The sequence below is a fragment of the Syngnathus acus genome, chromosome 9, assembly GCF_901709675.1.
Source record: "Syngnathus acus chromosome 9, fSynAcu1.2, whole genome shotgun sequence".
In the NCBI taxonomy this organism is placed as follows: domain Eukaryota; kingdom Metazoa; phylum Chordata; class Actinopteri; order Syngnathiformes; family Syngnathidae; genus Syngnathus; species Syngnathus acus.
The window spans coordinates 807,177-831,357 of NC_051094.1; the positions used below are offsets into that span (position 1 = coordinate 807,177).

Here is a 24,181-nt window from a genome sequence, read left to right on the forward strand (position 1 = left end):
CCTGCATGATGGAGTATCAAATTATCACTAATAGGCAGGGTCAGGATGGGGTGCGTGCGACTAGCATGCTAATAGGGACTGCGTCTCGCCGCCACGCAACAGGACAAGCTAATTTAGCTGTGGAGAGAAGAGCCTGTGATAGGGAACATGTTGGGTGGGGGGTAGCACCTTGGGGATGTGGAAAGATGGGAATCCGCCCAGCTCAAACACCGTATTGATCATCTTTCTGCAGTGTTGACACGACACATACCTCTGCAGAGCAGCTTCACCTGCGCTGTACCGCAGCGGTTCATCAGAGACCTTTGTGTTGGCTGCCCCTTGGCAACAAAACAACAACGATTGGTATGGAGACGACGCTTATTTGCGAATAACACCGCTTTGTTTGTTTTTTTTAAACGAGGCGCATTCCTCTTTTAGAATTATATTGGTGCCGTTACAGCTGGGAGCGGAAGAACAACGCAGATTTAACACAGCGGCTGGCAAATTCAAGCACGGCAAAGCTCCTCCTGCACCTTAATAATGAATGACTGCTTTTTATAAACTGGCTAATTGGAGGAGATGACGCTGTATGCTCACACCGTGGTCTCCACCTTTATATTGTTCCACTCCATAGCTGAATCTATCCGTAGATGAGAGATTATAGTCAGATAAGTGATGGGAATTGGATAGCGAGGATAAAACCGCAATGCGTGTCGTAATGGTATGAAGGAGCAGAAGAAGAATATTTCCCCTGCACAGTACCTACTGGGATTTTCTAAAACTCAAGATCCATCAGATTCTATGAGGTACTACTATAATTACTTGTTCAGTTGGTCAACAAAAATAAACAAGCATGCTAACGTTAGCTGTTGCATTTGTAAGATTATACGCAACAGTGTCCACTTTGGTGAATCTGCTCTCTTATTGCTATGGCTTCAGTTTGTCTCTGTGCTGTGGCCCAAAGCCACACGGCAAAAATGAAAACAAAGATAAAAACAAGAAATGCCCATCCTACTCCATCATTGACACATGTCAGCATTTGCATTGTAAAAGGATCCTAGCCTAAGAGTGACTAGTTCCGATTTGGATCCACAATACTGACTATGTTAGAGGTTTGGAAGAAATCCAAGTAAGGCTAGCAAAAGAGTGAGAAAATACAATGTGTTCCCGGGCAATTGGGAAAACAGATACATTTGTATTCCAAATTGTAGGTACATTCAGCTTAAGTCTCATCTCAACACAGTTTCTGACTTCCTCGCAATAAGTCAACGGAAGTCGTCAAACTTTTATCAATGACCTAAGGCTCCTCTTTAATTGTTAATGGAATTCAATTCAGCTTGATACCACGGCACACAACAGCAACCCTCTGTTTAACAGCAGCCAGTCGTGTGGCTTCAAAGTTGAATGGTCTAATTTGATCAGACAGTCGTCAAAATCGAAGCTGTCCTTGGACGTGTATGCCGATTCCACGTAGGTGCTGCGAGCCGGTGCGGCTGGGGATGGATGACTTGTTCAAAAGCAGAAACATGAAAGAAAATCCTCTTGTTCCAAACTGTGTTCTCGGGTACAAAACAAGAATACAAGAGCTTGGACCGAACCAGTGATCCAGGAAGAACAGGATTCGGGTGACCGATTTCAGTCGTAAAAATTATCTGTGGTCTCTAAAGGGGATTAATCCGCTCTTAGTTATTTATTTATTTTTGATATACCCAGACTGAAGTTCTCGATAGTAACCTTTGGAAACTCGACACAAATGACTCCCACAAATATCTTTTTCTCTCATTTGAGGCTGATTTGTTTTTAAAGGAGGCTCTGAATCATTTGTAGCGTCGTGTTACAAGCTATTGCGTTGGCTAGCTATTAATTCGTCTCTGTGGTGGGCCTCCCTCAATGTGGAACAATGCTCCAACACGCTTTATCCTCCTCCCGCCACTTAAGTGCGGGGACAGCCGTGTCCGACATCGCCGTCATATCCAGTGTACTGTGGAAGCCTACAAGTCAAATGAACGTCAGAGCGACTTCTCAGCAGGATTAGGTCACACTCGAGCCGCCTAGAGGATGGGAGGTCAATTGGACTGCATCCAATTAGCTGCCTGTGACGGGTGGCCGTGACGGGCCTAACGCTGCGGCGACATCTTATTCCTCACGGAAGGGATGGAGGAGTGGAAGAATAATAGAAGAACAAACAAGTCACGACTCGGGGAGAAGACCCAGCAGATACTCATTAGACGAGAATCTCTCCTGACTCTGCGCCATCCTCCCTTTTTTGCTCCACTGGATGAGATGAGAGGGGGGGGGGAAACAAAAATCTTTATTCAGGCTCATTTGGACAGCAATTTTTCCACTTTGCGGAATACACAGCGAGTTGTATTGACAGCTCGTTTGATTGCGTTCATTTCAAGTGTTTGAATATCTGTCTGCGGTGACAGCGTATCTGCTTTCAAAGGAAAGTGGCGACACTTGGTGAAGAAACTCTTCCTTGGAGTTTTGTGCTTTTCTTTTGTTTTAAATGATGTCAAATATTCATTCATGAACTTCAATACTGCCTCTACGTGAGTTAATAAAAATAGGAGCGAGTCTGCTGTGTGTTGTCCCTTTAGAGGAGACATTTGCAAAGTTTACATTAAAGGTTAAGATAAAAGCACTCACAGTAATCCATAGCCACTGTTTATAAATGTATTTTCAATCGAGAAAGTCAAGGTTTGAGAAATGCTATCTTTCGAGAGGAAAATCACTTTCAACACTTCGAAGTAATTACTCCGAGCGAGCTAGAGAGCGCCTCCCCGAGAACTAAACTCTTCTCGGTGGTTAAGACAGTAAACAAGTGGTGGAAAAGGAGGCTGAGGGGAACCTTTGATGTGATGTTTAAAATAAGCACAGTGACGTTCCTGTTCGCAGCCCCCGAGATGGAGCATCTGCCGCTCACACAGGAAGCTCTGCAGTCCTGGCACGGAGCTCTAGTGGCCCTGGACCAGAGCCTTGCGGGACCTACTTGGTAACCGGCTAATGGTCTCTGAACAAGCGGCCTCCAGGCCAACTCACACAAACACCTGTGATAGCTGCTCAATCATCACCAGCTGGCCTTAGTAAAGCATTCGGCTAAGGTCATGCAAAGGGCACAAAGTCCAAGAAAGGTCTCCAACTGCCCCAAAATGATCACTTCGTACCCCTACAATTTGACAGTGACATTTTCACCTTGGGGTCTACTCCCTTTTGTTGACGACAGTTGGGATCAACTTAAATGATACAAATTTCAGTTATGAACAGACTACTTTAAATTTTGGCTATTCCATTCCTTCAATCCCATGAAATGTAATCATACAATCAACTTTTGCAAGACGCTGCACCGTATACATTTTTGCTAAGCAGCAAAAGCAAAAACTTCAAAGGTGGAAACCAATCTGGTGAGAGTGAACTTTTACTTCGACTACATTAGAGAAAACAAAAGAATGATAAACAGCAAAACATTGGGTTCATCACACCTTTACTTGAAAAAGGGTTTTAAATTGGGTGGCGTTGACAAAACAAACAATTCTGAAGCCAGACAGAAGTGGCCCACTGGGGTCACAAAGAGCTACGTGAAAAAGAACCAGGTAAAAAAAGAAAGTGTGTTTTCAAAGTGTCTAAATAAATAAATAAATAAAAGTGCATACTGCGCACAAGGGTCACTTCAGGTCATCTTGAGCATAATTAAAACCATAATTAAAGCCATAATTAAGAAAAATAAAGAAAGCCATAATTAATACATTCATAAGATACAAGTCCAAAAGATTCATTTGATAGTACTTCATCACAGCAAATAGAGATGTATTAGCTTATTAAGCAACTTGGGTTTACTCATGCCTGTTTATAATGAATTTTAGGAAACACGTTTAAAAGTATTAACTAATTAACTAATTCATTCCATGTCATGACGCAAACATTGTACATGTGTGACAATGACAATAAAGATCTATCTATCAAGTTTGTATGTATGCGGATATTTTCCATTCTCTGTGGTAAACAAAAAACACTTCAAATTATATTGGCAGTTTGCAACGTATTATGTTAGCGAAGCGGGTATACCATACCGTACCGTACCGTACCGGGCGCATCAAAACTAAACTCAGCTGCTAACCAAAGCAGCAAACTTGTCAATAATCTTCAAAATAGTCACAGTATTAAAAGTGATTTGACCTTTTGAGTAAAGAAAGTTTATTGCCGAGGCGGAAGAAACGGCTAATCGAAACCTAGCTAACGGTGAGTGATATGCTGCCGCTGTGGACGTTAGCTTCTTTAGCTTGGCAGTTATAAGTTGGCCATGTAACACTCGCGTCTGAACGACATCATGGGTGCAGGGTCGCCAAAGACGTATGGAAAAGCAGTACACATAGCGGAGGCATCACGCTGAGAGGTCACCGTCTATGCGCACCTGCTAATGGTGTCTCGGCTTCTGAGGTTGCACAATGCGGGGACATAAAAAGTCACAATCAGACAGCCTCCCTGCGTTCGTTCACACTGCCCACTGCTATAATGACGGCATATTATGCTTTGTAAAAAGGAGCAATTTCTGGTTCTTTTGTTATTGATTGCTTCTGGGGTTTTCTTTCGCTCTTCTTTATTTTACTCAAAGATACTCTTTGATCTCCTTTTGGCGGCGAAAAGATGCGGCTGTTTTTCACCTGAAATTAGGCACTAAACTCTTGGAATTAAATCTATTTTTGATTTTTCTTCTCAACACTGCATGGCTATGAAACTCATGATGAATACCGGAGAGAAAAAAAGCGGTTCAATGGCCGTGAGAGCTCAAAACCATTCCATTTTAAGAAAACACATCGAAACCAAAACAAAATGGTTAAAAAATGTGTTCGTCGATGCGACAAACAAACAAACCTCTAACAAGGAACCTCTAAGGATGAAGGGACGAAGATTCCAATGGATGTTGTGATTGCCGAAGATAATTGTACTCAACTAGGTACAATAAGAAGCAAACATACTAATCCCAGATATCCAAATGAGATTAGTGCTTAATTAACCAAGTCCATTCATTGGCTGATTATCCGTCGCGGCAGAGAAATCGACTGATTTTTTTATTTTTTTTTTTAAATAAATACAAACACCATCTCTATTGCATTAAACAAGTTGGGATCCTAAAATGTCACCTCAAAATGATAGTCAGGCTTACAGCAATATTCAGTAGCATGTAAAAAATAACTAGCATGTCAATGAGAAGGCCCAAAAAAACAATTGTAGTTTTGATTTTGTCCATTACTTATTTGGAAGCAGCTTTGTGCTTTATATAGGATGAGGAAGCAAAGGGCATCTCCATCATGATTCTGGGGGTGGACACTTTCATTGATTCTACAGTGACATGTACTGGGCAAAATCAATTCTTTGTCTCTGTATCTCACCTCTCCTAGTTTATAAGTTAATAAGGAAACTAGCACTCTATAATATTGAACTTTACGAGAACATGTAGTACTAAAAATGAAATAGAAGACAAATAATTGTGTGACTTGTATAGTCCAGTCATGCAGAGACAAAGTGTTTCACCGCTATCATTAGTGATGCAGTCATCATTTTTCACAGAAAATAAAGAACATATGCATGTGAGTTTTGTTACATTGTCTGTCTACATGTGTTGATGCACTGTTTGTATTCGCATAGCCATTACCTAATGACACGGGCCACATTGATGCTCTTCGTGATCTGCTTTACCGTATGGACTTTTTGCATTATTTGTTAGCATTAAGCTAAAAGGACTGAATAAAATGTTTTCCACAATATTCCATTCAACAATATATTGAAATGCACCGGGACATGGTATGTAACAGTTCACAGTATTTGTATGAAAATAGTCCTTAATATCCTCCACAGCTACAAATCCTTATTGCGTCATGTATTCTCTGTTACGGATTCTACAGCCTTCTTGTAATATCCGCATTGCATCTGGACTGTTCTGCGGCTGCCTGGGCAACATTATGAGTCCTGGGACAAAGCGCCGCCGGACTCTTTGCTACATCTTCTCTCTGCGTGCGGCTTAAATAATTAATGCGTTGATTGCTGGGGTATTCACAGACACAAAAAGGCTTTCCCTATTCTCCGCCTGACAAACCTCCTCGTCTCCGGGAGGGAAGCGCCGTGACACGCAGGATCTACACTCCTCACCACCCGACGTCCTTGAATGTCTGACTATCCCAAATGAGCGTCATTTGGCGAAACGAATCCCCCCGTACTTAACTTCCTGGAAGCAGCAAAGAACGTATATTTAGACTCTCTGCTTTCAACATCAACAATCAGACTTGTCTCCCTTTGAGAGCAACTATAGACAAATACAGAGACTATTTCCACGCTGCTTAAGATGCATAAAGTGCGCACCTTCTCGTCGGTGACCTTGCAGAGTTGCGTGGAAGCATTAACTAAGTATGTTTGCGGCCACCGCTCTATACTTATTTATTCATGTGTGCGCTTCGGCGCCGTATAAATCCCATAATTAAAGGGGATTTGTGTACAAAGAGCGGTGATGTGCTGGGGGGGGGCTCCTAATGGAGGGAATTAGCGGCGAGGAGCGCGACGCTCGCGCTAGAGCTCTCGGCGACGTCACGGCTGATTCTTTACGTGACAGCTTCGGCGTGATAATCGTTGACGCTTGCGTAATAGACTAAATTGTCCCGCCGAGACACCGACATGTTAGCGGCCTCATTGACTGACTATTAAACAATTAGCCCGTCAATCTTTTCCTCTCAAAGGCCAATGAGGTAACCTGATATTGAAGTCCATTGACATGTAATGGCTTCCCTTTCGTGTCGCCTGTTTGTTGCTTCGGATCCGGTGAGCAATCTGTGGTTGTGTGGGGTTTCTCTGTTTCCTCACAGTTCGGAAAAATACGGAGTTTTCCTGATGACCATCACACCCCTGAACGTCAGTATGGATTTTGCTTTTTGAAGTCTAATTTATATCCAATGCAAAATCGTCTTGTGTGAATATAAAAGCAACCTGTTGTTTTTCTGTATCTGGCCTGCAATTGGCTGGCAACCGATGACCCGCGACTCCGATGACGACAAACGGTTGTGAAAATGCATGGATCTCCCTCTAGAAATAAATGAAAAAGTACGTTCGCGGTGGCGAAAAAGAAACTCTTTTTTCATTTTGACCAAATCATGAGGATGTTTAAACTGCAAGCTATTATGAGTGCATCATTTCCCCCAGGAATTCAAACAGTATCGAGCGCAATGCTTGAGGAAACATCAATGTGAACGAATCAGACTGGATTTAAACCAGATTGTTTCATTTCCCATTGCTTCACTTGTGACCAGACATAACAGGCTGCATTTGTCAGCAGCATTCATAGAAATACTTAGAGAGGCAGACTGCATGAATTAGCCAAGAGCAGCAATGAGTTTTGCTTGACACAGACGCGGGCAACCACACTCACACACAGCAATATTGTATCCGTCCAAGAAAAAACGGGGAAGTGTGTCTTTGCTCATCAAGCCTGCTTCTGACCTGAGGGCAATGTTGCCGTTGTAACTCCCGAGTCGGTCGGCCAGCCAGCCGGTCGGTCGGCGTTGGCGAAGCTGCCGCAGACCTGCTCGACGGAAGAGGGAGGAGGGAATCTCACCACAGGATGAGTCATGTCCCCTCCTCACCTCGTTTGCTGCACGGAGGGATCACTGCGGGGAACCAACGGCCAGTCGTGTGGGAGATGAGACGTGCCGCGTCTCTGAGGGCAGTCCGTTGGTTTTCTTGGCATTGTAATTGGTCTTAATTCATTTAGCTTTGAAGTTGATATACCGTAATTTTCGGACTATAAGTCGCACCGGAGTATAAGTCGCACCAGCCATAAAATGCCCAAAAAAGTGAAAAAAAACATATATATGTATATAAGTCGCTCCTGAGTATAAGTCGCCCCCCCACCCAAACTATGAAAAAAAAACGCGACTTATAGTCCGAAAATTACGGTACATCCCCTTTCACATGTGAAATGAAATAAAAGTATTGTGCGCTGCATTGCGTGTTGGAGAGATGTTGCTAAATTGGCTCATTCATGCTTCCCTTGCCCCCAAATATGCAAAGGCCGTTTTTCCCACAAGCAGCATTGTATTTATGGCAGGCTTCATGGGTCCCGTAACATGAGCATGCAGCCCCTTAGCATGAGGTAATACTCTCTGGATGGCAAAAACAATTTGTCTGCAGCAAAACTCTCAACTTTTCAGTGGCTGTTGGAAGAATCCCATATACCGCGGAGCCTTGAGACGCCAGCAAATTTATTTAAGGTGATGTGAGCCATCGCAGGGGCAATGAACTCAACTCACTTCATGAAAAGGAGCAGGATGGCAGACACTGAGTGAAAAAGTCTTCAAAATGTCTCACTAAAGCGGATGGATGGATGGATGGATGGATGGATGGATGGATGGATGGATGGATGGATGGATGGATGGATGGATGGATGGATGGATGGATGGATGGATGGATGGATGGATGGATGGATGGATGGATGGATGGATGGATGGATGGATGGATGGATGGATGGATGGATAGATAGATAGATAGATAGATAGATAGATAGATAGATAGATAGATAGATAGATAGATAGATAGATAGATAGATAGATAGATAGATAGATAGATAGATAGATAGAAAGACAATAGATAGATAGATAGATAGATAGATAGAAAGACAATAGATAGATAGATAGATAGATAGATGGATAGATGGATGGATGGATGGACGGACGGACGGACGGACGGACGGACGGACGGACGGACGGACGGACGGACGGACGGACAGACAGACAGACAGACAGACAGACAGACAGACAGACAGACAGACAGACAGACAGACAGACAGACAGATAGACAGATAGATAGATAGATAGATAGATAGATAGATAGATAGATAGATAGATAGATAGATAGATAGATAGATAGATAGATAGATTTTATTTCCAGAGGATTTGATCCTATATCCAGATTGCACTCCATAGCACCGAGTGCGTGTCTACAAGTGAGGAAAACATCAGCAGCAGCTGTTGGGAACCACAGTTGCTTGGGTGCTTGTGTGTGTGTGTGTGTGGGGGGGCAGTCCTATGTGGTTTCACTAATGATGTGCAACTGAAAGATTTGCACCAGTAGGGTATTCTATGTGAGTGAAAGGAACACCGGGAAACCCGTGTGCAAATGCAGAGGCTATACACTAAGTGGTGGACACACATGCAGAGCGGTTCTGGCCACTCTAAGCCATCAGCTTCAAAGCAAACTGAGATTTGCACCAGTAGGGCATTCTATGTGAGTGAAAGGAACACCGGGAAACCCGTGTGCAAATGCAGTGGCTATACACTAAGTGGTGGACACACGTGCAGAGCAGTTCTGGCCACTCTAAGCCGTCAGCTTCAAAGCAAACTGACCACTGACGGGCGTTTAAAAGGGGATTATTTGCTGCAACATTAGTTTGTGCTATACTATCATCACTGAGGCTTAAGTGCACCAAGCCTGTAATGATGGCAACAAATGCCAAGACAACACAATAAGCATCAATGCAATAGGTGCGAGTCTCAAAAGACGCTTTTTGGGTGATGTTTTTTTTTTTTTTTGTAAATCTTCTGTGACTACATTTGGCCATTTGACAGCATACAGATGCTACAAATATTGAATTCATGTAGAACTGCTACAAATGCTACTTACTTAACATTTCTAGCCAGCGGACATGCGTGAATTCATTTAAATGCATTAAATGGCCAATTTGGCAGACGTCCAGTAATCATCTGGTCTCAGAATCAAATTTCCATATATTCACCATCAACATGTTTCTAACTTTATAGCGTGTTAATCGGAGCTTTTCAGACTGGTCAATACTGAGAATCCCGTTTTGTCAAAACGGAGATTTCATTAAAGCGCAACAAGGTATGACCTGATTAGCTCACACAAAAACATACAACTGCCAATATGGAGTTAAAAAAAAAAAAGACACGTGTGAACGTATTTGCCTGTCAAGAATGTTTCCGCCATTGGCAGTTGCACGCTTCTTTATCTACCATCTTTCGGTTTGTGTTTTCCATTCCATTGCTATTTTCTCAGTCTTCTCTAGGACGTGTGAGTCGAACAAGACTCCAGACAGCCTGCTATCCACCAAGGACATAGATTTGTATGAATAATGTTCAAACAGAGGTGTAAATATTTTTCCATGACAAGCCGTTTGGATTGCTTCTCATATGCGATCGGATACTCGATGCATCATGATCCAGGACGGCCGACCGAGCAGTCGGCTGGCTCACTTTGTAAGCAAAGGCTTCCCCTGTCACGGGCCAAGATGCACTTAAGGCCTTTCAGGACAGGCCTAGAACTGTCACGCTTGACACTGACTTGTTCTGATGAAGTGGCCCCGTGAGTTAATGGATCTGATAGGGCTCAGGTTTGAAAGAGAAAGAGAACATCCATTTTGGAATGTGGATCAATTGTTGGTTGAAGTTACCCAGGGATTAAAGGCAAGCGATTGGTGTCATGTTAATCCTGCAGAATGACACGCTTCGAAAATCGGAAGTCTTTAGGGAAGCTTCCGTGACTGCCCCGACCTGACCTTGCGTTAGAACGACAGATTATCAGTATAATTAAAATCCGACTCGTTCCTCATTATAATCCTTGCGTTGTTTACCTTTGATCGGCCCGGCTTTATCGTGCTATTCACGGGTTCGGCCGTGTTTATCTAGCGCTAAACCAATCACGTCGATAAGCGGAGGAGATCAACGGTGAAATCACATCGGTCACCTCGCTGGAATATGGATCAGCACTCAAGCATAAATCTGTTTGCCAAAGGGGTTGAGGGCATCTGAGGGGGTGACAATGACCTCGTTTACAACATTTTTTGGGGAAAAGTTTCACATAGAGTTGTCGCAACTCTGGCACTGCCATGGACGTTTATTTTCCTCAACTGGAATCCAACCTCTCAATACTCTGCGAAATCTTTTCAAATACATTTCCAGGCTCATTGTTCATTGTTGTCATGTAAGCAATTTGCCTGAAAGCCTTTTTTTTCGTCTTCACAGGCAAATGTGTGACAAACCCATCGTGTCCTTTCGCACTCTGCCTAACGTACTTAAAAAGCCTCGGTCGATAGGAGCTGGGTTCTAAACGCCTTCATCTTATTTTCTAAAGGGTTTTTGGACGCTGCCACCTTTGGATACAGTCCCCCCTAACCCCACCACCACCACATGAATGGTTCCTGGCTTGGACTCACAAAAGAGAGCCACCATTATTTATTAAGACACATAAAGAGTACCTTTCAATATTCATTAATAATCCATCAATGGGCTGAATAAACCACAGGCCCAAATGGGATCTTGCTCTTTATTTCACTTCATTTTCTCTTTTATTTGTCAATTCAAAGCCTCGCCAGAGCGCCCACGCATGATCTGAATCTTGATGCCGCCGTCTGCCCATGAGCAGATGTTTGCTTCCTCTTCCTCACCAGTATGTCTCAAACTAAGAGCTTTGGCCCTCCGATTGATCACTAATCAAACCCTGGCTCGCGGCAACTTTTCACTCCTTGGCATTCTCTCCCAAGTTGGCACCAAAGTGGCAATCCATTCTGAAAAGTTCAAATCAGTTCAGCTGTGATCAGTGTGGTGAGAATTTGTAGTTTGCCTGCAAAGTAATGACATGACAGAAGATCCGTCTCCAGTCCTCCTGTCCTGTCTTATTCCATAGACAAGCTAACGCTAAATTTTGCTTCATCCACTTAGCTAGTTCGTATGCGACGTTACGATTCGAGAGCGTTTAACTCCTTCACTACCACTGACGACTATAGATGTCAATTTGTGAATGGTCTGGCAGTGACTGAAATAAGGAACTGCAAAAATCATTTTCTTCTCGCCAGCCCTTAGAAATGGATTTACCGTGTAAAGTCTAACGCTAATGTCATTCAGTCATTACTTTCTGCTTCAGCCTTGTGGAGTGCGAACGGCAGAAGTCCTACTGTTTTAAAAAGATTCTCGAGCGCTGACGGAAACTATTTAAGCCCTTAAAGCTTCCTGTCACCATCCTTCTCTGCCAAGAAAGTCATATTTCCATTCCAGGTTCAGTTAAAGAACAGTAAAGGGCTTCAGATGATAATCACTTAAGTACTGTAGCCTGTCTCCGATAGTCCATCACATTTGCAAGGTTGTCGGCAGACGATCTATTATTAATGGACCGTCCGGGATGATCCTGAAAGCAAAGGGCTGATCATGACTGCGGATGTTTTAAGTGAAGTTTCTTCTTCTTCAGTTTTGGTTGGAATGGTGAATCAAATGAATTGATTGTTGCTTGCAAAAAAACACGGCATCTGTTTTGTCGATCTTTCAATTACACATGTATTTCAAAATGCTAATGTGCAAAAGTAAGAACAAACAAAGCTTTCGATTGGATTTTTAATTCAATTTAGATTCCGTATAGAGAAGATTAAAGACATTTATGCCTCTGAAAGAAACCCGGTGAGGACGTGTTCGGAAATACGTTGCTTAAAGAAGAGGAACAGAAGAGTATCCAAACACAATATTGTCTATCTCAGCCATTGCTATTGTTGCAGGCAAAATACAATTACCCGTCTTGCTCCTCGCAATAAACAAGCCGACAAATATTTCATGTCTGCAAATCACTCGAAGCATGTTGCAGCACCGACAGATCGAAAATGAATTCAAACTCCAGACGCGCCCGCCGTTGGGAATTCATCATTGTTGCGTTCTGCATAGAAATGGTTGACGGTGGACTGAAAGCACAGAGACCAATCAAGTCGGGGTCTTCCTTCCAAAAGATTTTAAGTTAAAGTTTCATTACACTGTGTTGTTTTTTTTTCTCAGCTTCATCCCGGTTTCCCCGCTTTCAACTATTTTACCGCCATGTGGGCTCGCTGACTATCTTTTCGCTCTCAGACAGACTTGTGTCCTTGAGCACTATTGATTCATAGCGCGCTGTATTTACAGCATGTGAAAATAACTTTGAAGGTTGAATCCGAGTGGCCCGAATATCTTGCTTATATTGCCGTTTTATGACGGTTCTTCGTGTACCCAGCAAACGGCCCGACGGATGACAATGAACTGAAAAATGATCAACGCTAGATTGTGCACACTGTCTTTACAAATTGAAAATTGGCTGGGTTCTTTTGTTCTCTGGTCCATTTGATCAAGAATTGTCATCCTTTGGGTATTTTAACTGTCCACTTTTCCAACATCTGTCAATCTCAGGCTGTCATTTTCTGCAAATGTCTTTGCAACGTCAACTTCCCTGTCTGCGTGCTCATCCAGTCATTTCCTGTTCTTATCTTCAGCATGTTAATTGCCTGCCTCATTTATAATACATTGCACAGACAAAGTGATGGTTGGCCAAACCATCAAATAGTTTTGTGGTCGATTGTAACCGCAACGTGGCTCCTTGAAATATCTTTTTTTCCCCCCTGTCAGGCTTTCAACATGCTGGACCAAATTAGTATTCGTATTCTATTTTCTTTTAACTTTCACTGTCTAGCTTTGTTTAAATATATTATTATTATTATTATTATTATTAAAAAACAAACATCTTATAATTGTACTAGTCTGTTTTAAAATCTTGCTTGCACTGTAGCACTTTGAGATTTGGTGCCAAAATAAATGAAATGTATTATTATTATTATTTCAATCTTTCTATAGTTATTGAGCACTTCCTGACTGATGACTGCTCTCTCCTCTTTTTCAAAATATAATTGTGCCTCCGCTTAGTGCATCCTACGCTGCTTTCCGTGGCAGCCTGTATATTATTCAGCGTGTATAATAGATGCGCTCAATTTGCCCGAGCCACCTCTTTGGCTCATATAATCACACAGATCATCTCGGTAATTTATGAGGATTGGCAAAAGATTCCTTCAAATGCGGTCAACCTTTGCCGAGCACAGATGAGCTGCTTCTTGATTGCAAATAAAGCTCCTAAAGCGTTTTCAGTTTTAATATTTATCCGTGCATATCAAAAACATTCTGGACGACATCGGCCTTTCCAAAACTTCATTTCAAGAGATTTTTCCATTTGTTTGTGGCGATAAATTAGTTTGATTTCTGAATTTGGCTTGGTTACAAACGATAATGCATGGATGGTGGATTTACGTCTTGTTTAGAGTCAAGAATGTCAGAACCGCTCATGGTGAACGAAATCTCTTCCAAATTAGTCCATTTTTTATTTCCCGTTCTGGTTCGCGGTCTCGCTTTAACGAGGGCAGGCTACAATCGACGAACACTGCACTTCACCATACTGGTCCCTCGTGACACTAGTTTCCAACTGACACAAGTGCTTGATGAAGATATCTTATTTGGAGACCAGAACTTCTTCTGTGTGTTCCTTCTCGAAATAATCTATAGCTTTAATCCAATTGCTGCCAAGAAAATTAGAAGATGTCTACAGGGACGTGCGTTTTGTATTATTCTTAGCTTCTCATTGTGATTCGCAGTGACCTCTCCCTGCTGTCTATTGTGCTGACAAAGTACGTTCCATCGCAGCCGACTGTCACAAGTGCGGGGAGGTGATGACCAATGGCATCGAGGGAAATAAAGCATTCATCTTTATTAGGTGATTTCAAAAAGGCTATCAAATCCGAAGTCACGTTAAATGTGTCACGAGAACGATGAAAACAATGTAACCGATGATGTGACGAGCATCTGGAATGATGTTCAGTCATCCAAAACGCACGATTTCGATGGTCAGATTATTAGGAAGGTGAATAATAATAATATATGCAGGACAATGAACCCCAGGGACGGAAATTGGTGACCCCTACATGAGGGCAATGTAGGTTTTGGTGAATGTTCTTTTTTACAGAGAGGAGAAATACAATTGTATTTGTCAATAGTCGTGACAGCAACAAAGTTAGAAACACAAGTTATGCTTTTGTGGAAACAAGTTCAGGTTAAAGTTGTCCGTCACAGAGTTCAGGTTGTTGATGAACTTTCTTCAAAGACGGGACACAGAGAAATAAACTCTTTCGGTATTGACTAGTTGTCATAATTGCGCATTCAGCCTCGGAAACCAGACGCATTACGGCAAATGCCTACTTTCAGCTGGAGGCGAGACAGATATTCATTATTCAAGGTGAGTGTGATAACAGCGATGACCTGCCTTTGTACCGTTATTGACTTTTGTATACTGTACAGAAAAAGCTATGTTTGAGCAAAAGTACAAATGTGGCAACAGTTAAGCAGAATATAAAACTCAGGGGAAGTACATTCTTAAATGACACTTGTCTACTATCAGCCACAGCTTTTTTAAAACTTCACACCAATTTATTTCCCTCACTCAAAGAGCCTAACATGTTGTAGAGAGATGTGAAACAAGTTCAATGCACAATTCTCCCAAAGAGCACACGCATCCTGATGTAACCTCTTCCCTGTGGCGTGAGTAAAAAAGTCAAGTTTGATCAAGTAAAAAAAACATCACTGCGATTTTCTCAGGCCTCGCCTCCAGATTCTTCTCTTACCGTTTCCAATCTCTCGAATCCGGAGAGTGTTCCGTGACGCGGGCGGTAAACAAATGGAGTGAGGCCACGATAGCCCTTCACTTAATGCACCTTGCAATGCAGCCAAGCCTGTAATCATCTGCTGCACAACAGTGGCCTTGCTAGAAGCTAACATATTTTCAAGGGTCTTGTTGAAGCCCTCCTGTCCAAAGCCCACCCCCTCCACTTGCCCGAGGACACTCTGATCACTCACACCATGATCTGCTGTTTTCCCCATCATTGATCAGAGTCAGCGCCTCACTGTCCACTCAGCCATGCGCTGTGTTGTGGCAGCTGCTCATCTAGCTGTGAAATGTTATCACTCGGGCCGAGTCCACACCGGCGAGGATCAATGCTCTTCTACCGGGTCGCTTTAGCCTGTCATGTGCACAACGCTTTGATCGGCACTTTCATAGAGCTGTCAGCGTGTCTTGTAAGGGAGACCGCATGGATTCGTGCGCGGGTACGGGTGAATAATAGCGCTTGTGTCGTGAGGTTATTGACCTGCGTTGACTGTTACCGTCCTGATATATTGCTTCCCTTCCTAAAAGCCATCTTGTAAGTAATCCGGCAATACAGTCACAGCAGAAGGTCAGAATCAAACGCAAACCGTTAAGGCCTGTTCACATGGTCGGGAAAATAGAGTCGTTTTTTTTTTTTTGTAATGTTCCAGTTCAGAACATCATCTAAGTCTCGATCCGAGCTGAATTCTGGACTTGTCAGAACCCCAAAACATTTGGAAAAAAGTGAGACGCATCAAACGAGAACATTTGCTTACATCATAGCCTTCATGTGGCGGTTTACTCGAAACCGCAAGGTGACACCATTTGTCTTTAACGTAATCATACTCGGATTAATGCTTCATAAATGACTTCCTGGATTTTTCAACACCCGCTTCGAAGCCTCTGCGCAATTTTCCCCATCACTGAAACTTCTATGCTGGCAGAGAAAGGAAGGAAGTCTGGACAGCCAAAGAACTAGTGTGCGTGGCCAATAAAAGGACATGCCAAAATTCTCTCAAAACAGGTCGGTGAACTCGGCCTGTGTAGCCCCTTAGGCCACCGCCTGTCTCAGCAAGGCAGCAGGAACAGGAACGAGAGGATGGCAAGAGAGTGGCATCAGGCCAGAAATAGAAGAAACATAAATCAGCCTTTTTTCCAGCATGCATCAGGAACACGTGAGAGAAATGGCTTTGGATGAGAAGAACACGCGAGGAAGATAAATGCGCTAGATGTCAAATATTTGCTTATAGAAGTAAGAGGCCTCTTGATTTGGTTTTCTTCTGACGCTATGCCCAAGAAATGTATCAAAATAGTCTTTCTATATTTTCAGACTTTTTTTTTTTTATTTCACGGAAGGATGCCAGCCGTCACGTCCCCCCCACCATCCACTGCTTGTTAGTGTAATCACTGTCCTTTCGATGGCTCCACACATGATATAGCTTCATGCTACGATTAACTGCTGCGGGGGATTGGGCAGCAACAAGAACACCCCTTCAGCAGAGTGCTGCCCACCCTGGGGAGTTGATGGAGGGATGATTCGTAAAGAAAATAGAAATGCAAAAGGGCTGAGGATAGAAAGAAGTGAGGAGGGTGGCATACTAAAGCTTTGTACTACTTTTGTCTGTATTTTCTGGATTGTGGCAGGAAGAGGTACGGTTTGTGCTAAGAGGGTCGCTTCTGCCCCCTACTGCAGACAACGTGTTGATGGGAGGTCTTTTTTTTTTTTTTTTAAATGGTAATACAGTAAATCTAAAAAAGGGATTGTTTAAATATATCGATATATTTAAGCAGTACTTCCCCTTCTTGGCTTGTTAAGCTGGTGATCAATAGAGTGAAGATGTTGCCAGGATTTTTTCAAGTTGTTAAAGGTTACAAGTTATATAACTATTCAATATTGTGTCTGTGCAATTTAATTTGCAGGTTCCCGTTGACAGTTATTGAGCCATCGTCACAGATTTCTTTTAACGATGGGTAGGAAGTTACCATATTTTCTTTTTTAATAACAAGTTGGAACGGGTCACTTTGTAGTTCACCTTTTGCCTGAAGTCATCTGGGATAGACTTTAGATAAGCCATGACTCTGAACTAGATAATTGGAATAAAAAAATAATACGGAGATATTTGATATTTTTTTTAAAATCGAGATCAATCGTATTTAATTGATCAGCATGTGGAGCTGCAGTTTTTGCGATGGCTCCGCTCTGGTTTATATGTTGACAGTAAATAGTTAAACTAGTTCCAGATACTTTTCAAAAGTGATCTCAGATTGTACGTCGTTGCGTATTCCCGGTGCAAAGATCAGGGTGGAGTTAATAAGAATTCAAATATACTTTTCATTCAAACTGTATACCAAACAATTCCTGACTTCAAGTCCACCATTTGAGAAAATTAATTGGACGTAGATTATTTGTTGATGAAGCCCGGGTGGTAAAACAGTGAATGGTTTGATTACAAAACTTTACAAGTGTTTTTAATCGAAAGAACTCTCAAACACACACGCGCACACACACACACGCGCGCACACACACACACACACACACACACACACACACACACACACACACACACACACACACACACACACACACACACACACACACACACACACACACACACACACACACACACACACACACACACACACACACACACACACACACACACACACACACACGCATGCACTCGCACACACAGACACACACGCACACACACAGAGGTATCCTTTAAATCATCTGAAATGACATATGCTTCTTTCCAACCAGCTGTTGTCTCATGGGCTGCTTGTCCTGATAAACAAACTCACACTCATTTAATCGCCGCAACAAATGATCCATTTTTATAACCTTGTAAATCGTAAATTCCTCCGTGCCGTTTACCCGTTCCGAGTTTAACCGCACGAGCATACGTAATGTATGCAAAGACATACATCGCGAGGGTCACAATGGAATCCATGTTCGTAAATTAGAACAATATGTCGCCGCCGAGAGATTCCACACGGGGTGATTTAACGACGATTCGGCTCGACTTTGAGAAGGTGAAAAGATGAATGCATGGAATGGTGAGCATCCATAACAACCAGGGGGGCGGGAGTGGACTACTTGGCTTTTCTTCACAGTCCTACAGAATATTGGCTGTCAAGGAAACGATATGCAATCAATCACGGGCAAAGTCACAGCCAATGTGGAGAATAGCAGTTCGCCTTCGGCCGCATGACACTGACAGGGTATCGGTCACATCATGTGTGACTCTGCGCTACAGATTGAGATTGATAGACACTGAGTACAATATGTACTTTTAAAGTGGACTGGAAGTGACCCCACGTGGTTTGAAAAACAGATTGAAAAATAACATCTGTGGAGATTCTGAGACATCAACGATGCTAAGATGGGACATTATGGGTCGATATCCCCCCTTTAGAAGAAGCCACTTCCCGAAGTTTAAAATGAAAAAGAGTGTCCACCGCTTCTGGATTCCTTTGTGTTTGTTTGTACACACACATAAAAAACACACCTCAAGTGAATTCCTTTAGAATCTCACTCTTTGTCTCGCAACTTGGACAAACCGCTTTTCGTATTTGAAATTCACTTCAAGTGGGAGGAAAAAGATCTGAAGCCTTGATGTTGAAGACTTTGCAGTTCCTTCCGTTGAGGGAGTCACTTGAAGCTCTTTCGCTTTGGGACACGATGGCGCTTCAGAGACGAGCGTCGTTCAGGAACGGTCGCGGCGACAAACACCCAACCGTGTCGTCGTCGTTTTAAAACTCCAATGTCCGTGTCGGTCTTCCGCTCGTGACCGAAATCCATTTCGAGTTCAATCCGAGATATGTGTAGAGTTCCGTTGCACGTAGCCATTTCTGAGGATTTAGATATAATCGGATAATTACGGCATTTATCCAACATGCGCAAGCTGCCCTCTGCAAACACAGCCGCCATGTGAATATTTTTATTTATTATTTATTTATTATAATTATTTATTTATTTATTGTGTTATTTGTTTATTTTTTATTTATTCATCACTCTTATTATTTATTGTTTGTGCCTTCTTGTTTTTATTTTGTCGTTTGCTTGTATGTCTATCGTGTACTATGTCTCGTCACCGTGGGATAGTGGAAACGTAATTTCGGTTTCTTTGTGTGTCTTGGCATGTGACGAGATTGACAATAAAGCTGACTTTGACTTTTTGACTTTGAAATCTTGGCTGTGTGTTCTGCAACCCTGACGAGGAGCATCATGTATGCGCGGCTCTTGCAAATCCGTGGACATTGTCAGATGACAGATCTTGAGCACCGAACTGTCATCCCGAAAAGCCAGGGTGGATTTTCATTCTGAGCGGCAAACGTGACAAAGTTGTATCGATTTGCTTGAATTAAAGAATTCCTCCACAAATGGTGGATCCATGATTTTGGAATACGTTTGCATCTTCTTCTTATTCAGAAAACTTTTGTTTGAGCTTCCTGGCATAAAAACTTGTCAGATTTGGCAGAACAAAAACAAATCAATAGTGCTTTTTTGTTCATTGGAGTTGACGGGCTATGCAAAGACGACCAGTTTCTCAAGCTTGATGTGCTTTTGTCACGACAGCACATTGGATGGAGACAATCTTTTTTTTTGTTTGGAGCTGCTGCAGGCTCAAATCTGGCCTACTTTTTGGTTTACCTTTTCCTCTCCCGCTGGTTGCTGAGACATTACCAGGCAAGATTTAAATATAGCCATTGCAGATGATTGCGCGGGCTAGCGCCGAGTATTGTCTTAATTATGGCTCATTTGTTCTTCTAGGTAGCGAAAGAAGAAAAATAAGATATAATATGTGAGAAATGTGGGAATAAAACAGTTGCATACAAAAAGAAAAATAATACAAATTGGAAGCACCCAATTTTTTTTTTTTAATCAAAGGCAAGTCAAAAATTTGTTTTCATACAGGAAATTAATTTTTCACATTTAGCAATAGAGTCAACACTATTTAGAGTTGTTCATATTTTTTAGTTTGTAATATCAATATTGGTTAAATCTCACTTGAAAATGAATGTTAACTGTTCCTACAATTGTGAGTAAAATTAATGTTGGTTAGAAAGCAAAAAAAAGAACAGAAATCCTTTTATTTTGCTTTTACTTCCCTTGTTTAAAAACAGATTCATGTTCTGAAGGTTGTAGCGCCAACAGTTTCGAAGGAATATATCGTCATCTCATTTTTGAAATCACATAAAGCTGACGTTTGAACAGGGGTGCGTATACTTATGCTATTCACTGTTGGGATAGAGGAGCCTCCCTAGTGAATCACAGCCAGCAGCAATGTGGCTGAAATCTCAGCACGTGGACGACTAATAAACTTCAAACCCCCCTTCCAACCTTTGCTGAAGCCAAAAGACGTCTGCAGGCAGATCGGGAGAGGTCATGTGTGCATTGCTGCTCCTGTGATTAGGCATCCTGGCGTACTGCAGAATTCATCATGGCCGCTCATACATCTGCCATCCATCATGCACTTCTGATTAAACACACTGTGAACGGGTACATTGCTCAACGGAAGCCCCGAGCCAACTTGTGCAAGCAGCATTAAATTAGTGCCGTGGCCCGCCGTGTCCGGCAGGAACGGCTTTTCGTTGGGCGTTCTTCTGAGACTTCAACCTGCTTCCGTGTGGATACATCAATTCATCCATTTTCTACACCGCTTGTCTTCATTAGGCTTTCGACTGATCCGGAGCTTATCCCGGCTGAGTTCGAAACCGGAGACCGGTGGCCAGTCGATTGCAGTCAACATACAGTAGCCTCGGGTCAAGCAACTATTCACTTCAAGTATTTTATTTTATTTGTCAAAGACATAAATACACTTGAATGAAAATCAGTACCCAGCACGACCATTTGTTTACTTGGTTACATCATTGCCAAGATTTGGAGGCTCCAAATGCAAAATATCCACTGGCGAAGCTCGCTGCCATTTTCACTCACCGAGTGATTTATTTTGAAATCCAGCAAGGGGTTGGACAAATGATGATAACAGATGATGCCTCTTGGCTTGGTGATAGGTGCAGCATCCCCTTCTGAGACATCCTAATGCTTGCGCTAACAACTGCCACTTTTGGCACTCATTTCACACTGATCATGTTTTTCAACTGTCTGCCCCGAATCATGAACAGGTCCTCCCATTTTTTTTTTTTTTTTTGGAACCAATCGCAACCTGTCTGTTTTATCTCAATCACGGCAGTTTCCGGGAAAGAAACTCTGGACCCGACGTAGGTACAATAAAGGCGCTTCTCAATTTTGTGATTTGCTGTGTCACTGATGGAATTCTGGGATGGGATCCAGTGCAATAATTACAAAAATCTTCCTCTCACCAGTCGAGAGAATCTGGATTCCTGATTAAATATTGACTTCGGATCACCTCTGCTCCATCCAATCAATAATTCATGAGCGATCAGATCTAGGTGCTTGTTGATATGTTTGCAGAAATGATCTAACTTTAAATCAACATGTGCTCAGTGAGAAGCGTGTCTGAATGTAAAGGATTCCTTTCTCGATTTTTTTCCCCAAGTTTGGCTTCATTACATTCAATTTGTACCTCCATTCGCCATCTGTCACATCTTTATTACGTTAATATCTCGATGTAATACCCTCAAAATGAAGTCATTTCATATTACAGTCAAAGTCAAGGCCGACCAATCCCAACGCAAATAATTGGCAACTGGATATTTGAACGATTTGTTCAAGCTTATGAGGTGGCCCGTTATGACAAGGCAGGTTGAAATTTGCCGTCAACTGTGTTTCTCTGAGACAGTGTCCAAAGAAAAGCAGCCTCCCTCCCGGTGCTGGCCCTGACTCGTGCTGCAGAGCCATGAATTTTTCATAGCAGTGTGAAAAGGTTGATGATGAGCAGGGACGGCTTCTTAATGCGCTCCCTCCAGACTGGCAACAACATTTACAGCATGCCACCGTGGGCCTGAATTGCAAAGAGCCATTGGTTGCCGTCACTCAGGGGAGTCGACGCAAACATCTCAGACACGCAGTAAAGAACTGGGAAAAAAAACAAGCCACTTTCATGAAGGAGTTTGAACGAGCTTCACGGGAGTGCGCCGAGGGTTAACCCAATGCAAGCGTAACCTGTGGCCCTCTCGCAATGGCGTTGGTCGAAAGGATGCTGTTTTCACCATCTTTTCAGCAAGAGTAAATGCATTTCTTTGGAGACATCCAAGAACAAGAGTGATACTAAACAGCAGCTTTAACAAAAATACCGACAGCTGCAATTTTTGGGTTGTTTTCTCCACAGGTCAGGACCCACTGTCAGTGTGGAAGAGTGCAAAATGCAGACAAAGAAATGTTAAGCTGAGAAATAAAAACAACACTGAGCGGCCGTCATGACGGTTAGATTGAATCAATGTTTCATCGTCTCATTGTATTATTGCATATACACAACAAATTGATGACTAGAAATAATAGCTCGTTCAAATGACTATAAAAAGGGTAACAAAAAAATAGTATTCATGACACATGCCAATTTGAGATTTTGGCACAGATTTCAGCGATGTGGAAGTTTGCTTCGCGGGCCGCTTAAAACAGTGCGGCGGGCCAGACCTGGCCCCCTGGCCTCGAGTTTGACACCAGTGAGTCTTTAACTTTCTCGAGAATGGACGGTGCAACTTCTGTATGGACGTATCCACAAATAGACTTGTTACAAAGATACGTTAACCAAAGAAGCCACTGAATTTGGGGCTCGCACACATTATACGTAACAAATGCTCGGCTGTGCTTTGAAAGAGTAAACTGTTAGCATTGTCCTGTGAACACAAGCGGAGAATGGGAGCTGTGTAGATACGGGGCTTTAGTTTTGCTTTGACAAAGTCAAACAACAGCTCTCACTTATCACACCAAACAAGATGTCCTCGGTGCCTGAAAAGCATTAAGCTCCACCATTCATGCTTGAAGTTAATTCTCTCCCAGTTTTTGCTAAATTTGCCAAGCTACGGGGATTTACTCCACTTTTCAAAAGGCCGCCCTTAGCGACACGCGTCTGATACATGTCCTGTCCGCAGGAAGCGGCTTCACGCTCGTCGCCCGCCACTTTGATCACCATTTATACTCGTTCGTGCGAGAAACGCCAACAGAAAATCCCTCTAAAGCACTTGCTGATCATATTAGCCTGACGTCTGTTATTGGAGCTTCAGAGGAGGCAGTTCGGGCCCAACGCCGCAGTTCTCCCTAATGGGCACTCAGTGCATTGGGCAGAACCGCAAAATAAATGTGTACCTTCCCAGGAGCGTGGAAGTTGTGGACTAATAAGGAGGTGTGTCACTTTTACCTGCTGTGCCCCCGTGCAGAGCTCCCCGAGGAGGAATGCAACCTTCACCTCTAAGTGACGGAGTGTTAAAAGGCTGCGATCTGCAGAGCAAAGCTCCAACAAACTGTCGCTTCTTGTAACATTTTTTATGACTCATAAAAACCACTGCTGAAAGAATGACAGAAAAGCTAATATATTTGATTTCCCCGGATGTCGAATGTCCTAATGAAACCAGGCAAAGCGATTTGATGCTCTACTCATAAGTGATTTAGCCAGTCCGGCTGTAGTAGACATCAAGTGAAAACGATGCAATTCCTCAACAGTAAGTCAGTCTCCAGAAAGAAGCTATTTGAAACTTGGGTTTCGATAAAAGATGATACTGAGGTTGTGGTCAATGGATTTGTAATGGGCAACATCTTTCATATAAATCCCCACAACTACCGCATGTTACAGTGGATGTTGTGCAGAAA

At 42.7% G+C, this 24,181-nt stretch overlaps 1 long non-coding RNA gene across 1 annotated transcript in view; it reads left to right on the forward strand.

The window, feature by feature from the left end:
* Positions 1 to 24,181, forward strand: part of LOC119126715 — a 55,488-nt gene that overhangs the window by 24,439 nt on the left and 6,868 nt on the right. The window contains exon 4 of the long non-coding RNA XR_005098688.1: positions 22,704 to 22,797. This is a non-coding gene — a long non-coding RNA (uncharacterized LOC119126715). The remainder of the gene's footprint in view (positions 1 to 22,703; positions 22,798 to 24,181) is intronic.